Raw genomic sequence first — 12,569 nt, forward strand, 5'->3', positions numbered from 1 at the left:
ATTTGAGGTATTATTTTAAAGTTGTTCAGAGGGGAATGCCAAGAGAGTTTGACTAGGTTGCTACCTCTCCCCCACCATCTTGGTTCCAGAAGGAAATAAATTTTTTATGACTATACTTTTTTGAGGCTTGGTAATTCAGTAACATATTAATTATTACTGTTCTTCAACATCTTCCTTAAAATGTGTATCAACAATGCAATATTCACAATGTCTATGGCAATTATAAATATGCTGATGTCGTTATTAATCACATAATATACCAGGTTCTCTATATGGGGGATAAAGCTAGAACATTTATTAAAATACCAAATAATTGAGACCCAGAACCAGAAAGCCAAAGCCATTACAGTAGTTATGAAGTTGGCACACTTAGTTAATGTAGTAAACACCCACATTCTTAAGCCTTTAAAACAGAACAGGCTACCTCAGGCAAAGGTCCTCCTCTCCCCACTCACAGCAACTACTCAGTGTCCAGGAAGTGGGCTCCCAGCTGTTCTGGCCCCCCATAGTTCCGGTCCCTGGCAGTCCTCAGCAGGAGTCCTTAGTAGAAATTCTGTCTGGCTCAAAAAATAGGGGTTCACACCTCTGCCTCCACCTTGGCCACTACCGCTGCTGTTGCTTCTTCTTCTGCTGCTGCTGCTGCCACCTCCAGTCACCACAAGAACTCCAGCTTGGCTTCTGCTTCCTCTAGTTCCACTCCTTCCTGCTACATCAGCAAGTCCAATGGGGCATGGAAGATCTTTAAATCCCATAACCCTTACAAATGTTAGCTCTTTTATTTCTTCAACTGCATTTTGGTAATATTTTATCTAGGTCTGTAAAATATCTCACTTATAAATATTTTAATTAATTTAGGTAATATTGTAGTAGATAATATCCTTATTATATCACAACAGATATAATATGGCACAATTGTGAACAGAAAATCTTTCTCTAGTTATTTAAATATTCCATTCTTTCTGTAAAAAAAATGTTTTATACTTCATTTATATGAACCTCATTTATGGCTTGTTAGATAAATGTTCATGTATTTCATATATTTTATAGTTATTTTGAATGGACCTTTTGTTATTGTCCTTTATTTTTGTTAATGCTGCATAAGATGCTAAATTTTGAAAAATTTAATATGTATTCTGTTACTTTTTTGAAACTATTATTTCGCTAGTTTCTTGATAAATTCACTGAGATTTTCTAAGTATACCATCATGTTACCAATAAATATGAATTTTAGGGGCAGCCAGGTAGCACAGCGAGTAAGAGCACCGGCCCCAGTGTCGGGATGACCTGGGGATCGAATTCAGGCTCAGACATTTAGCACCCACCCAGAAACACCTGGCCGTGTAACCTTGAGCAAGTTACTTAACCCCAATTGCTTTAAAAAAAAAAAAGAAAAGAAACAAATGTGAATTGTTTCTCTCTTTTGCTATTATTTATACCTCGAATTTTGTTCCTTTTTCTTATTGCTATAATTAGCATCCTGAGGATTATGACAAATCCCTGCTTTACCACCATTTATACTGAGAAAATTTCTAGTTTTTCTCCATTATAAATAATGAAATATTTTTTGGTTTTCACATATATGTGAATACATATATATATGATCATATTAAAGAAAGGCCCTTCCGTGTCTGTGCTTTCTAAGTTTTAATATAAATGTTGTTGAAGTACATATGTATATGTGTGTGTTTTCACATTTTTTAAATTTTATCGTTTATTAAAATAAATATAATATTGATTTACCTAATTTTAACTATTCTTGAATCCCTGGTATGAATCAAATTTGGCCATCATAAGTTCATTTTCTAGACACATTCCATTAGTCTCTGTATATATACATATATTGTTTATGTATGTTATATATTTTTCAGACCTCACTAAAAGTAGTGGGTACCAAATACTCAGGAATTTTAACATTGTCTCTTTTACTTTCAATTCCACCAATAAATGTGCTCTGATCTACAATTTTAGTATGTAATCCTTTGGGTTGGGAAGTTGGGAAGGAGTTAGCAATAAATTTCTTTTTTTGCAGTTTATTTTTTTTATTTTTTTAATTTACATCATTCATTTCCACAAGATTTTGAGTTACAAATTTTGTCCCTATTTTCCCCCTACCCACCACGCCAAAACAGTGATCAGCAATAAATTTCTTGCTATTATTCTTCTTATGCTATTCCCTATCCCTATAAATGCAGGTTATTGACTCTTCTCTGGAAATCACGGGAATGATAGGAAATGCATAGTAGTAGCCAGGAATTAGTGGAGGTTTTGATATGTCATGTTTGAATTATGCGCCAGTCTCTGGTACAAAATAACCAACTGATTGGCAGCACTATCCATTCTGGCAGGTGCAAGACACAGGGTAAAAACCAGCCATAGTCAAAAAAGCAATTGTGGGAAAATGTTTCTGTGGGAGTTAATTCTCCTCCATAAGTTCTAGTTGACTCAATTCACCAGTCCAAAGGCAATTTACCCCCAAACTTGTAGCATCATCCAATCCCTCTCCTCCATCCCACTTAAGCCTGAAAATCCAGCTGTGTTCTTTTGCCTTTGACATCAGTTACTGGCTTTGATACAGCTAACCATCTGGTTGCTAATGCACAAAGCAATGTGGAATACAAGTAATTTTCCCTGCTGTTTCAGTAGGAACAATCACACCACTTACTGACATCAGTGTAAACATCTGTCATTACTCAGATACACAAGGGGTTAATGCATTGAGCAGCACTAAACCTTTTTATAGAGTCCAATGTCTCATATCCATCACTGCCATTTTTTCTCTTTCTCTCTTTCCTTTCTTCCTTTCTTTCCTTCTTTCTTTTATTTTTTTAGACTGAGTCTCCTCTCTAGCCTAGTCTGGAAGTCATAGACCTAGTCAAAACACTGATCAACATAGAAGTCTTAACATGCTCTGTTTTTCTGATCTGGGCTGGTTTTTCCTCCTGAGACAGCCTAGTGGCCTCTCTTTTCCGGTGCTCACCATGTTGGTGCTATACTTCATGAAGACACTTGATTGGCTTTAACTCTGTTGCAGCTCAGAATAACCAAACCCAAACAATCCACCAATCTCAGCCTCCCTGGCAATAGGGAACTACAGGTATATGAGACCATTCCCAGACACAAATTTTCATAATGATTCTGAGGTGCCTTTTCTTAGGATATCAGGAATTCTTTTTTATTTTAGATTTTAAAAGTTACCATAAAAAGGTCACTTGTACTTTATTTCATGTCTTCCATAATCTGAAAGTTTTATACATTTCAGGGAAGAAACAATAGAACATTTGGGGAGTAGTTTTCTTTAAGTTATGTAGTTATTGTGGCATGTTTCCAAAGATTCTCCTATGGAAGCTATAGAAACTGTTACTTTTTCATTAAGAGGAAAGGAAGATTGGACAGTCATGGTTTTAACTGTAATCCTAAGAAATTATCATTATGGCCCTGAAGAATCTGAGAAGAGAGGTTTGACAGAGATGGTTTGAGGGTAATTGGAGAAAATAGAAAGAACAAAGAAGAAACCTTTCTTAATGTAATTGTTTTCACCTTTATTTGAAAAGAGATTTAAAAGAATTCTGGAGAAGATATTTTGCTTGGTATCTTGAATGAACTTAATAATGTAAATTGCAATTCCAGAAGTAAGGAGAAGTCATTCACACCTACAGTAATGGTTAGATGTAACACTGGCTCTAATCTTTCTCAGAACTAAACTATTGTACATCTGTTTCTTTATGGTATTGCTGATAACATTATTAATAAATTACATACTTGGTTACTTTAATAATGAGTAAATCCTTGGAGATTAGAGGTTTTGATATACTGAGCTATGAGCAATTGCTCCTAGGGAAATGAGTATCTCTACTTTATTAAATGATACTTAATAAGTTTGTGTGGGGTTCCAACCTAGGTAAAGAATAAGAGATAAAGCTAGAAGCATTTCCAGTAAGGTCAGGGGTGAAAAAAAGGTTGTCCACTATCCCCCCTCAATCAATCTGGTACTAGAAATGTTAACAGGAGCAATTAGAGAAGAAAAAGAAATCAAAGGAATCAAATTAGGCAAAGAAGAGACTAAGCTATCACTCTTTGCAGATGATATGATGATATACTTAGAGAAAAAACTACTTGAGACAATAAATTTGGCAAAGTTGCAGGATATAAAATAAACCCACATAAATCCTCAGCATTCCTATATATTTCTAACAAAATCCAACAGCAAGAGATAGAAAGAGAAATCCCATTTAAAGTTGCTGTAGACATTATAAAATATTTGGGAATCTACCTGCCAAAACAAACCCAGGACCTATATGAACACAACTACAAAACAATTTTCACATAAATGAAGTCAGATGTAACTAATTGGAAGAACATTGATTGCTCGTGACAATTTTAACTAAATTAAGCAACATATTTAATGCCATACCAATCAATCTACCAAAAAATTACTTTATAGAGCTAGAAAAAATAGTAACAAAATTCATTTGGAAGAACAAAAGGTCTATAATATCAAAGGAATTAATGAAAAGAAATGCTAGGGAAGGTGGCCTAGCCATACCAGATTTTAGTTTGTATTACAAGGTAGTAGTCATTAAAACTACCTTATACTGGCTGAGGATTAAAGTAGTGGATCAATGGAATAGAATGGATACAGGAGACTCAGCAGTCAATGACTATAGCATTCTACTGTTTGACAAACCCAAAGATCCCAGTTTTGGGGATAAGAACTCACTATTTGACAAAAACTGCTGGGAAAACTAGAATATAGTATGGTGGAAACTGGGCATAGACCATTATCTAACACCATATATCAAAATCAAGTCTAAATGGGTGCATTTGGGTATAATCTGGGTATAAAGGCTGATACTGTAAGAAATATAGGAAAGCAAGGAATAGTTTACCTGTCAGATTTGTGGATAAGGGAAGTTTTATGACCAAACAAGAATTAGAAAGCATTATAAAATGCAAAATGGATAATTTTGATTACATTAAATTAAAAAGTTTCTGTACAAACAAAGCCAATGTAACCAAGATTAAGAGGGAAGTAGAAAATTGGGAAAGAGTTTTTACAACTAGTGTCTCTGATAAAGGCCTCATTTCTAAAATATATAGAGAATTGAGTCAAATTTATAAGAATACAAGTCATTCCCCAATTGATAAATGGTCAAAGGATATGAACAGGCAGTTTTCAGAGGAAGAAATTAAAGATATCTATAAGCTTGTAAGAAAATGCTCTAAATCACTATTGATTAGAGAAATGCAAATCAAAACAACTCTGAGGTACTACATCTCACAGGCCAGATTGGCTAACATGACAAAACAGGAAAATGACAAATGCTGGAGAGGATGTGGAAAAATTGGAACACTAATGCATTGTTGCTGGAGTTGTGAACTCATTCAACCATTCTGGAGAGCAATCTGGAACTATGCACAAAGGGCTATAAGTAAGTGCATACATACCCTTTGACCTAGCAATACCACTTCTAGGGTTGTATCCCAAAGAGATCATAGAAGTGGGAGCTACCATATGTACAAATTTTTTTTACATATTTGTACCTATATGTACAAAAATATTTATAGCAGTGTGGCAAAGACTTGGAAATTAAAGGGATACTCATCAATTGGGGAATGGCTAAACAAGTTGTGGTATATGAATGTAACAGAATACTATTGTGCTATAAGAAATGAGGAGCAGATGGACTTCATATTTACCTGGAGAGGCTTATACAAACTGATGCTGAGTGAGAAGAGCAAAACCAGGAGAAATTTGTACACAATTACAGACACAACATATATGTGATGACCAACTTCGATAGACTGGACTCTTCTCAGCAATGTAGGGTTATAAGACAACTCCAAAAGACTCATGATGGAGAGAGATGTCTACATTCAGAGAAAACTAGAAAGAACAGAGTTTGAATGCAGATTGAAGCAAACGACCTGCTCTCTTTCTTTTTCTTGTTTGGTTTTATTTCCTCTTTCCCATTGTTCACTTCATCCATTACAATCCTTCTTTATAACCTGACTAATGTCTAATGTGAAAGTATTTGCAGATCCTATACCTGATTGCATGCTGTCATTGGGGGGGGCGGGGAGAGCGAGGAAAGGAAGGGGAAGAAAATTTGAAACTCAAGGGATTGTAGAACTGAATCTTGAAAACTAAAAGTAAACAAACATATTAATAAAGACAAAATTTTTTTAAAGAATAAATGATAAAGAGGTTGCAATTTCATTAATTAGTGAGGAACTCATAGAGTTACAGTATTTGAGAGTGGTTAAATAATATAACTGGTACACAAAAGGAATTATAATACAATTGACAAATGACCCTCCAGTCTCTGTTTGATGATCTTCAAGGATGGGAAACTCATCAATTATCAAGAAATCTAATTCCACTTGTGGAAAAAGTCCAAACACATTCCTGAATTACCTTTTATCCTGAAATTATGAGAATAAATGCAATAACAAATCAGGTAGCAGGCTGAGGGGTATCCAACAAGTAAAGTTGGATTCTCTTATACTCTCGTTGTATTATCAAAGAGTTATAGTAATTATATTTTTAAAAAATAATTTTTTAAATATAAGAAAACTTAAAATAATCTAATCCCATACTTTTATTTTATAGGTGGGGAACTGTGGCCAAAAGATGAGAAGTTATTTAATCAAGGTCCCATACAGCTATTTAGCTCTATTAAGAGCTAGGACTAAAACCTCAACCCCCAATTCCCATTTTCCATTCCCCCATGTTGTTTCATCATAATATGATTTTTTTCTTCAAAATATCTTTTATCACTTCAAATCCCTATTAAGTCATCTTCCTTATTTCATCCTTGTTCCTCCATAGCTAAAAGGAAAGGGTTTGAGACTAGAGAAGGATGGACTGTGGAAAGGTTTTCATATATAGCGAGTATGTGAGTATTCACAGGTAATGAACATACCGAGGTTTGGAGTACACCATTGTAGGCAACAAGAGACACAGGGACAAGAGATTTGAAAGAAGAAATGCTGAGAAGAAGGTAGGGATGCAATGGCAGTTGGGCATCAGCCAGTCTACTTAAAGCACTTTATGTTATTTGCATTTGTAAGAACTTTAATAACCAAGTAATGCTATTCACCTTTGAGAAATATAGCAGAATTTGTTCTAGGACTAAGGATAGGATAATAGACTGAAGTATATAAATTCATCTCAAACACAGAACAAACAAGAGAAGGTGAGACTGACCAGAGTCACTAGGGAATCCTATGGTTCCTGCATTCATCAGCACAATCACAGTAACCTTACCTAAAGTGAGTGCATTGCCTTTGTTAATTTCCTGGTTTGGATTCATCAAAAACTGGATCTCTAGGATTTCATCTTCCTTTTTGCTTAGGAGGTTGGAGGTTTGAAAATCATTTTGTATGCACTGCTGTTAACATTCTTGATGCTTTCTTATACTGCTTTAAAGACTTTCTTTTAAAATAGCCTTAGTAAAAGTAATTTACTGAGATGCAGCTGGAAGGGATGGAAGGGGATTTAACCAAGAAAGAAAGTTCTAGAGCAGAGGGATTTGAATGGTGGACACAGACATACCCAGAGACACAGATGTCAGAATCCCAATGTAGGCCACACAAGGAAATCAGGGAAGACGACCTAAGGGGTGGTTGATAACCAGCTGCCCTGATGATCCTTACATAGAAGTGAAAGTAGTTTGCTTGATACCTGATGCCTTTGATACCTTGATACCTTTGATACCTTGATACCTGATGATAGGTTATCATAATCCCATACTACAAACTCCTACCCGATGCCCTTACTGTTTTTCCACCTCTCAGCCTGAAACTCAGATTCCAATTTCCCAGCTGGCTTTGGGAGAAGAAAAAGAAAAGAAACTGGGAGATAAGAGACACACTGGAGTGAATGCAGCTGCTCAGAAGTGGAAGGAATAGAATTAAATATGTCAGAAAAGAATGGGTACACTATTTCACTCAGTTCACCCCAAACACTGAGAACAGAACCTATGACTTATTCATCATTTGATTTTCCTCAGTACCAAACCCAGTGCTTTGTACATAGTATATGCTTAATGAATGTTGAATGAATGAATGAATAAATGAACAAACTAGGGAGTATACTGGTTTGATTTAATACTTTCTATCTCACAGAGATAGAATCATCTGAGTATTTTCATCTTGGCAGGACTGTGGCTTGTTAATCTGTTCAGGGTCTAAGAGAATATAGTATTGTTTCCCATGGTGATTCATCTATCTCAGTGTTCTAGATCCCATTCCCATCCCCATCCTCATCTTACCCCACCCCACTCATCTTCTTCCTCTATGATGAGGCATAAACATAGAAGGACCACACACACACTTACCCAACTCTTTTGCCCAACATAGCAATATAGCAATTGACTTTTTGTTCTTACTTAGCATTCACCACACTTGTTTCTTTTCTTCTCTAGTATTTGCTGATATTTTTTCACTCCAGCTGCTGCAATATTTAAATCAGCTATTCAGTACACAGACCACAAGATGTGCCACTACACTCCAATAGGCAAGGTCTGTTTCTCCATGGGGACAGAGGATCAGAGCATCTGTCATTCTCCCCCTGGTTGGTTATAATTAACTACACACGCTTTTACACACATAAATATTTATGTGTAAAAAGGAAACTCCAATCTCTCTTTTTTTTCAGTGAGCTTTAAGTATTGTCAAAAATTAATTTTCTATTTACTTCATGAGTTTTCTATAGAAAACTCCTTGAATGGAAAAACTTTAAAATTTAATTGGTGACTTCTGGCCAGAATGGTCAAATGAGTGGAACTAGAGTAGCCCACATCTCACAAATATTCCAACAAGGAGAGAGAGAGACAGAGACAGAGAGACATAGACAGACAGAGAGAGAGAGAGAGAGAGAGAGAGAGAGAGAGAGAGAGAGAGAGAACCAGCAATCATCAAGAAATCAGGGAGAAATAAGAATATTTTTCCAGCACAAGTTATTTACCCTCTTTACCTCAATTTCCTCAACTATAAAATGATTTGTGGTGAACATCAAATAAGATGTTTTAGAATACATAGTAGTTGCTTAATAAATGCTTGTTTCCTTTCTACAGTCATTTTTTAGTTCCATTTTATGTGTTAAAATTTAAGCTCATAAGGGCAGAGACTTTCTTTTTGCCTGTATTTCTATTCCCCCCGCACTTGGAATTGTGTCTAGCACAGAGTAAGTCCTTAATAAATGCTTTCTCTTTCTATCATCTATCTATCTCTATCTACCTAACTATCTATTATTTGATGGAAAAAAAAGGACCTTCATGAACTTCTTAGCATTCCTGAGGTAGCTCAGTAGATACTTTGAAAAGAAAATAGCCAAATCAAGAGAAACCTAGAAAGATAAATATATTTGAGCAACTGAAAGGGACAATATAAAAATACATCCAAAGGGGAGAGGGGTAAGAAGAAACAAGCATTTCCTCATTGTTTTCATGCATCATAAAGGGAGTTAAATAAAATAAAAGACCTGAGTCACAAGGTAGTGGCTGTGATGGATGTCTCAGCTGCAGGTATGAATGCAGTTGTTCATTCTTCTATGAGAACTGGGCTCATCCGAGGCAACTAAGTGCTGGTTGTGCATGATGACTTTGAGGGGATGGCCAAGGGTCAGATTGAAGAAGCTGGCTGGACCTATGTTGGAGGCCGGACCAGTCAAGGTGGCTCTAAACTTGGAACCAAGAGGCATACACAGGAGTTCTGGAGCTGATGGAGGGCCATGAAAATTTGAGGAGCTCTGCATCCCATATGTAGTCATTCCTGATACTGTTTCCAACAATGTCCCTGGCTCTGACTTCAGTGTTGGGGCTGACACGGCACTCAATGCCATCTGCATGACTTGTGACTGACTCAAGCAGTCAGCAGAAGGTACCAAGCGACATGTGTTCATCATTGAGACCATGGGTGGTTACTGTGGCTACCTGGCTACCATGGTGGGGCTAGCAGCTGGGGCTGATGCTGCTTACATCTTTGAGGAGCACTTCAATATCCATGACTTGCAGGCAAATATTGAACATTTGGTACAAAAGATGAAATCGACAGTGAAGAGGGGATTGACTGTAAGGAATGAGAAATGCAATGAAAATTATACTACTGATTTTATCTTCAACCTGTACTCAAAAGAAGGGAAAGGGGGCAGCTAGGCGGCTCAGTGAATAGAGCACCAGCCCTGGAATCAGGAGGACCTGAGTCCAAATCCAACCTCAGACACTTAACACAAAAACTAGATTGTGACCTTGGGCAAATCACTTAACCCCAACTGCCCTCCACAAAAACAAAAGAAGAACAAGAACAAGAAGAAGAACAAGAACAAGAAGAAGAACAAGAACAAGAAGAAGAAGAAGAAGGGAAAGGAATCTTCGACAGCAGGAAGAATGTGCTAGGCTACATGCAACAGGGTGTAAGTCCAAGTCAATTTGACATAAACTTTGCTGCTAAGATGGGAGCCAAAGCTATGACCTGAATGTCAACCAAAATCCAAGGAAATATCCATAATGGGCGTGTTTTTGCCAATTCACCTGATTGAGCTTGTATACTGGGGATGCATAAGAGGGCCTTGATCTTCCAACCACTGTCTGACCTCAAAGAAGAAACAGACTTTGAACACAGGATCCCTAAGGAGCAGTGGTGGATGAGGATTTGGCCTCTCCTCAAAATCTTGGCCAAATATGATACTGACCTGGACACTGCAGAACATGCTCACCTGGAACATATCAAGCATATGTCTGCAGACTCTACAAGCCGCTGAGTAGATGGATGAAGCTGGAAGGGCTCAGCTCACTCTCTGGCTACTCCACACCTACTCTCCTTACTCAGTGTTTTAGCTCCTTTCTCATTAAATTTTGCCTCATCCTATAATCACAGCCACAAGCAAGGGGCTCCATCTTCAGAGCTGGAGGCACATGGCAAGCTGGGTAGCTTCTATTCTGCATCTAGCTATTAGCCCTGACAGGTTTCCCTGTCATTCAGATTTTAGTCATTCAGATATCAGTTTCCTAAAAACAAGTTTTATTTATTTTCCCATTTATAATTTGGACAAAATGACTTCTGTTGCAGTGGCAAACACTGTAGGTATAGTAATAAATGCCAATGTCGTGGTTTTGGCTCACCTTAGGCTGTCTCCTTTAAATGAGTTATGATAGTACCAGCTACTTGTCTCAGCTTGTTCTCACAGAGCATTTACCTCCCTTCTCCATATTGTAATAATCTCTCTAAGGACCACAATTTTATTTAAAGGTCACAAAATTCAATACTGTTGGAGGAGCAGACCACTTTCTTTGGGCCACCTAGAACAAAAGTCAGAACATCAGACAATCTTGAGACAACAATAGCTTAGATTTTACATTTCTCTTGGGGGCACCCATTGTAAGGTTCATGCCACTGAACACCAGGTATATATTCTCCACAACTTCCACACAAGTGGGTTATTGTCCATCCACATCCCTCATTTTCCTAGTCTTGGGTTTTTTTGTTTTGTTTTGCAAGGATACCTACTCTTTTTACCCTAGTTGTCCTGTTTTTTTCTCCCATTCACCAGTGACATCACTGAGGAGGTAAAAAGGAAGAGTTTGTCTTCAGTGTATCATCTTTATTAGAAGCCAAAACTAATCACAGCAGCTATGTAGTACATTAGACAGAGCACTGGTCTTAGAGTCAGAAGGACGCAAGTTCAAATCCAGCCTCAGACAGTAACTGTATGGCCCTGGGAAAGTTAATTAACCATTTGCCCCAGTTCCTCATCTATAAAATGAGCTGGAGTGGGAAATGGCAAACCACTCCAGTGTCTTTGCCAGGAAAACCCCAAATGGAGACACAGAGTCAGATACAGCTGAAACGACTCAACAATTCTGTGATCAATTTTCCTCAAGTTTATGTCTGTAAGATGTCAATGGAGAGAAAAATAAGTCACTAAAAAAAATAATTTTATAACTATGTTCAGAGTGTTTACACAAACTTATAAACACAAGGGATAAAGGAGGTTGAGTTCATAGGATCAGAGACAGGAGATACCTTAAAGGTCATTTAGTCCAACCCCCTAATTTTGCAGATAACTGCAACCAAGTTGTGATAGGATTTGTCAAAAATTACACAGGTAGTCTGTTGCAGAGCCAAGGCTTGAATTCAGGCCCTCTCATTCTAAATCCAATGGGATGCACCATTTTCTAGGAGAAAAGCATATTTAAAGAGCAAATATATACTTCTTACTGCAAGTTTTGTTTGGTTGGGGTTTTTTTAACCCTCAAAGCTAACAATAAGTGAAAATGTGTAAAGTCAACTCTTTACTTTAAACAAAGAAATCAAATGATAAACCATTTACATAGAACCTCCCTAACAAGAACACAATACTGTAATGATCTGAGCTTTCATTCCCCAGGTATAGTGCCTACCTCATTATGTCTATTGAATAGAAAAGCAAGAAAGTAAAATAGGAAGGCTGGGAGGAATACATCTAATCTCTATGGACCTTTCTATTATACCCTCTATGAAATGAAGGCTATTCCTTTTCTCATCTATGTCCCTAACCTCTCTGAAAATGATTTAATTAATGTAGTGTC

The 12,569-nt window shown here is 37.0% G+C and overlaps 1 pseudogene; it reads left to right on the forward strand.

Annotated features, from left to right (window-relative positions):
* Window positions 1–10,762, forward strand: part of LOC138156938 (ATP-dependent 6-phosphofructokinase, muscle type pseudogene) — a 25,073-nt pseudogene extending 14,311 nt beyond the window's left edge.
* The last annotated feature ends 1,807 nt before the right edge of the window (window positions 10,763–12,569 follow it).

This window comes from Petaurus breviceps, unplaced genomic scaffold, assembly GCF_028583685.1.
Source record: "Petaurus breviceps papuanus isolate PSGF00001 unplaced genomic scaffold, PetGlider_PUasm1.0 164, whole genome shotgun sequence".
Classification (NCBI taxonomy): domain Eukaryota; kingdom Metazoa; phylum Chordata; class Mammalia; order Diprotodontia; family Petauridae; genus Petaurus; species Petaurus breviceps.